The sequence below is a fragment of the Ovis canadensis genome, chromosome 7, assembly GCF_042477335.2.
Source record: "Ovis canadensis isolate MfBH-ARS-UI-01 breed Bighorn chromosome 7, ARS-UI_OviCan_v2, whole genome shotgun sequence".
NCBI lineage: Eukaryota > Metazoa > Chordata > Mammalia > Artiodactyla > Bovidae > Ovis > Ovis canadensis.
Genome location: NC_091251.1, coordinates 74,341,212 through 74,347,211, shown reverse-complemented (window position 1 = coordinate 74,347,211; position 6,000 = coordinate 74,341,212).

The following is a 6,000-nucleotide window of genomic DNA, read 5'->3' as shown; positions in this document are numbered from 1 at the left end:
ATTTGATGAAATTAAGGTTGAAAATTTCTCAAACCTGAAGAAGAAAACATATCCAGGTACAGGAAGCACAGAAGATCCCAAACAAAATGGTACAAACAGGTTAGCACAAAGACCTATCATAATTAAAATGGCAAAACTTAAAGAGAATTATAAAGGCCTCAAGAGACAAAGAATCACATGCAACAGGACACCCATAAGGCCACTAGCTGGCTTTTCTGCAAAAACTTTGCTGGCTAGAAGGAAATGACATGATATAATTAGACTGCTGAAAGGGAAAAATCTGCAACCTAGGATACTCACTCAGCAAGATTATCATTTAGAATTGAAAGAGAGACAAAGAACTCAGAGGAGAAAAACGAAAAGAGTTGATCAATACTAAAACTATCCTGAAAGAAAATGTTGAGAAGTCTTCTCTAAGTGGAAAGGACAACAACAAGAAGGATCTATAAGAAAAGCTGAATAAACAGGGAAGGTTGTAGATTAACCACTGAAATAAGGTGATACAAGAGTAAAAGAAAAACATTCTAACATCAGCTATAACTAAAATAAACAGTGAAGTGATAAACATGAAGATGCAAACTATGACATGAAAACCATAAAATGTGGGGAGGGGAGTAAAAAACATAGATCTCTTAGAATGTGTTTGAATTCAAATGAGTACCAGTTTAAAACAAGGAGATGCAGGTCAACCTATGTGAATCCCATGGTAACCACAAATCAGAAACATACATTAGATACACAAAAACTAGAGAAAACAAAAGAATAGCACTAAAGGAAATCATCAAACTGCAAGGGAAGAATCTAAAAGAAGAACAGAAAACCACAAAAAACAACCAGAAAACAAGTAACAAAACGACAAAAAACTACCAAGAATCACTTCAAATGTCAATAGAATAATTGTTCCAATCAAAAGTCATGGGGTAACTGAATAGATTAAAAAAAAACACACATACACACACAAGACCCATCTGTATGCTATAAGATACAAGAGACTCATGTCAGAACCAAAAGACACAAAAAAATTGAAAGTGAAGGGATAGAAAATGAATGAAAGTGAAAGTGGAAGTGGCTCAGTTGTGGCCACCTCTTTGCGACCCCATGGACTGTAGTCCATGGAATTCTCAAAGCCAGAGTACTGGAGAGGGTAGCCTTCCCCTTCTCCAGGAGATCTTCCCAACCCAGGCATCAAACCCAGATCTCCCACATTGCAAATGGATTCTTTACTACCAGCTGAGCCACAAGGAAAGCCCCAAAATACTGGAATGGGTAGCCTATTCCTTCTCCAGTGGATCTTCCCAACCCAGGAATCAAATCGGGGTTTCCTGCATTGCAGGCAGATTCTTTACCCTCAGCTATGAGGGAAGCCCTAGAAAATGATTATTTCATGTAAAGGGAAATGACTAGAAAGCTAGGCTAGTAAAGCTCCTATCAGACAAAGTATATTTTAAAATGAAGTATATAACAAAAGACAAAAAAAAAAAGTGCATTGTATAATGATAATGGGATCAATACAAGAAGGGGACATAACACTTGTTAATATATATACACCTGCATAGGAGCACATAAATATATAAAGCAAATATTAATAGACAGAAAAGGAGAAATTGACAATAATTCAATTATAGTAGGAGACTTTAACACTTCCCTTACATCAATGAATAGATCATCCAGATAGAAAATATGTAAGGAAATAGTAGTCTTAAATGACAAGTTCGACCAATTGGACTTAATAGACATCTGAAGGATGTTCTATCCAAAAGCAATAGAATACATATTCTTTTCAAGGGCACATGAAATTTTCCCCAGAGCAGATCACATTCTAGGTCCCAAAATAAGTCTCAAATTTAAGGGGATGGAAACTATACCAAGCATTTTTTCTGACTATAACTATATGAAACCAGAAATCCAATTACAGAAAGAAATGGGAAAAACTCAAACAACAAACGTGTGAAGAATAAACAATACACTGCTAAAACCCTAATGGGTCACTGAAGAAATCGAATAGGAAATCAGAAAATATCAAGAAAAATGAAAATAAAAATGCAACTTTTCAAAGTATATGGGATATAATAACAGCTGTTCTAAGAGTGAAGCTTATAGCAATACAGATCTATCTCAATAAACCAGATGAATGTCAAATAAAAAACCTACCATCTAAAAGAATTAGATATAGAAGAACAAAATCCAAAATCAGCAAAAGGAAGGATATAATAAAAATCAGAGACAAAATAAATAAAATAGAGAACTAGAAAAAACAAAGATAAGCTCAATGCAACTTCTCTTTTTTTTGAAAAGATGAGCAGAATTGATAATTCTTTAGTGAGGTGCATTAAAATAAAGAGGACTCAAAGAAAATAAGAAATGAAAGAGAAGACATAACAACAAATGTAACAAATAAAAAAGAGAGAGTACTATAAACAATTATATGCCAATAAATTAGACAACCTAGAAGAAATGAATAAATTTCTAGAAACATGCCATCTTCTAACCCTGAAACAGAAATAGGCAGTCTAAACAGACCAATTACAGTAGTGAAATTGAATTTGTGATTAAAAAAGTCTCCCAGAAAACAAAAGTACAGTTTCACAGGGGACATATACCAAACATATAAATAAGAGCTAACACCTATCTTCTCAAATTATTTCATAAAATTGAAGAGGGAACACTTCCAAATTCATTCTATTCAATACAAGGTCAGCATTGCCCTGATACCAAAATTAGACAAAAATAGTGCAATAAAGGAAAAGTACAAGCCAGTATCTCTAATAAACACAGATGCAAAAATCTTCAACAAAATATTAGCAAATCAAATTCAACAATATATAAAAAGGGTCATACACCAGGATCAAGGGAGATTTATGCCTGGGATGCAAAGACGTTTCAATACATGCAAAGCAATCAATGTGATACGCCATGCCAACAAAAAAGTATAAAAATTCCATGATTGTTTCAATAGATGCAAAGAAACATCTGACAAAATTCAACATCCATTCATGATAAAAATTCTTATCAAATTGGGTATAGAGGGAACATATCTCAACATAACAAAGGCCATGTATAACAAATCTATAGCTAACATTTGGAGTAGGGAGTGGCAACCTGCTCCAGTATTCCTGCCTGGAAAATTCCATGGACAGAGGAGTCAGGTGGGCTACAGCCCATGGGGTTACAAAGAGTTGGACATGACTGAGCAACTGAGCATGCATGCACAGCTAGTATACTCAAAGGAGAAAAGCTGAAAGTCTTTCCTCTGAAATCAGGAACAAGATAAGGATGTTCACTCTTGCCACTTTTCTTTAACATAGTATTAGCAGTCCTAGCCACAGAAATCAGAAAAGAAATAAGTAAAAAGAGGTATCCAAATTGAAAGGGAAGAAGTAAACCTCACTGTTTGAAAATGACATGATAGTATTTATAGAAAACCCTAAAATGTATCCATCAAAGAACTATTAGAACAAATAAATAAATCCAGTATAGTTGCAGGATGCAAAATTAATATACGGAAATCTATGCACTGATAATGAATCATCAGAAAGAGAAAACAAACAAAAAAATCCTGTTTAAAATTGAATCTAAAAGAATAAAATACCTAGGAATAAACTTAACGAAGAAGGTAAAGGACTTATACTCTGAAAACTATAAATATTGATGAAAGTATTGAAGCTAATATAAATTAATGGAAAGATAAACCATGTTCTTAGTTTGGAAATATTAATATCATTAAAATGTACATACTACCCAGAACAATCTACATATTTTATGCAATCCCTATAAAAATATCTATGATGTTTTCACAGAACAAGAAAACCTGAAAAAATAATGCTAAAATTTATATGGAGCCACAAAAACAAATAAACAAACAAATGAAAATACCCTCAGAATTGTCAAAGCAATCTTGAGAAAAAGACGAACAAAGCTGGAGGTATCATGCTCCCAACTTCAGACTATACACCAAAGCTACAGTACCAAAATGATTTAATACTTGAACAAAAAACACACATGTGAATCAGAACATGAGATCAGAAGAGAATAAAGAACCCAGAAATAAATCCTATAAATAAATGCTCGGTACTTATGGTCAATTAACCTGTGACACAAGAGGCAAAAACAGATAATGGAGAAAAAAATCTCTTCAATAAATGGCACATGGAAAACTGGACAGCCACATATAAAAGAATGAGAGTAAAACATTTTCTTACACCATATACAAAAATTAACTCCAAATCGACTAAAGGCCTAAATGCAAGACCACAAACCTAGAAGAAAATTTAGGCAGAACACTCTCTGATAGAAATCACAGTGATGTATTTTGAATCTCTCTCCTACAGCGAAGGAAACAAAGCACAAACAAATGGAACCCAATTAAACTTACAAGTTTTTCCACAGCAAAAGGAAACCATTTACAAACTGAAAAGACAATCTCCTGGATTGGAGAAGGAATTTACAAATAATATGACCAATAAGCGGTTAACATGCAAAACATATAACTAGCTTATACAACTCAATATCAAAACAGTAAACAACTCAATCAAAAATTGGGCAGGAGAGCTCAAGAGACAAAGAAGATGTCCAGATGACCAACAGACACATGAAGAAATACTTAACATCTCTACTCATCAGAGACATGTACATCAAAACCAAAATGAGATATCACCTTACCTCTGTCACAACGTCTATCATCAAAAAGTCTGCAAATAAAGAATGTTGGAGAGGATGTGGAGAAAAGAGAACCCTGGTGCACTGTTACTGGAAATGTAAATTGGTACAGCCACTATGGCAAACAGCTCGGAGGTGTCTCAAAACCTAAAAATAGAACTGCCACATGATTCAGCAATTCAAGACCAGGTTTTGTGGAGCCGGAAGCTGGTACAGTTTGATGAGCCCTCTTTAGGAAATGTAATACAAAAACATCTTACATTTGCACAACATGAACGCATTGAGAAAGCTCCTCCCAGTTCTCAGGAAGAGGCTTGTGTGCAGGAAGAGCCAGGAAGCTTAACCGTCAATAGTGTCATGGTGTAGGCAACCTCAACTTTTCTCAGCTAATGTAGATCTCATGAAGTGAAAGGGCAAAGAGAACATGGCACAGGCATAACATCTGTTTCAGGACCAGAGAAAACCTGAGAATTCTCCAGAGTGCTGGAGAGAGGGGTTGAAGGGAAAGGCATAGGAAGCACCTGGGGAAGGCAACACCCAGACTAGCAGAGGCCCAGTCATCTGGCAGGCGATTTGATAAACAATTATTGATTGAAGAAATGAGCACAGATGATTTCCTTGACAGGTCTCACTGGTAGGTTTAATTGACCTAAGGAATCAATTAATTCATTCTGAGTTGGCAAATTATGCAGATTTTAAATTGAATTGTTTTTCAGAACTCCATATTTCTCTATTTTAAACATGAGGCTAGGACTTTGTGATCATTCTCTATACCCAGGCTGCCAGATTGTTTGTCTTTGTCATTCCAGAACAATAGAGTTCATGACAGAGATGTGCAAATCCATATCCACGTATGGTATCATGTATCATCATGGTACACAGAAGGACATGAAGAGTTATGAAGTCCATCTGTTCTAGGAAAAATGCGTTCCCAGAAAAAGAGGATTATGTCCAAGTTTTAAGATGCTGTGGTGTCCAATTTACTCATAATATGTTTTCAAGGCAAAAATCCAGGGATGAGTAAGTATAAAAAAAGAGGAGGAATAAAAGTAACACTTGCAATACAACAAGCTCCAGATCATTTTAATCAAAATTATTTCCAGTCATTGTCATTCCTCCTGAGCAGCCAATTCTGCCAAAAGGCACCAGGCCAATGTAGTCAGGTTCCTGACAGTTTTCTTCATCAATCCAGCAAATATATAGCGGGCCATTTGTACCATCTGTCTCCCAGGTGTCAGTCATTGGAAAGCAGATAGGAACCTGGGAAAGTGTGTTGGAATGCCATTTGGAAAAAAGCTGAAACCTGCTGTGGGAAAGAGACTGGGAGCGTATTGAACAAGAGGA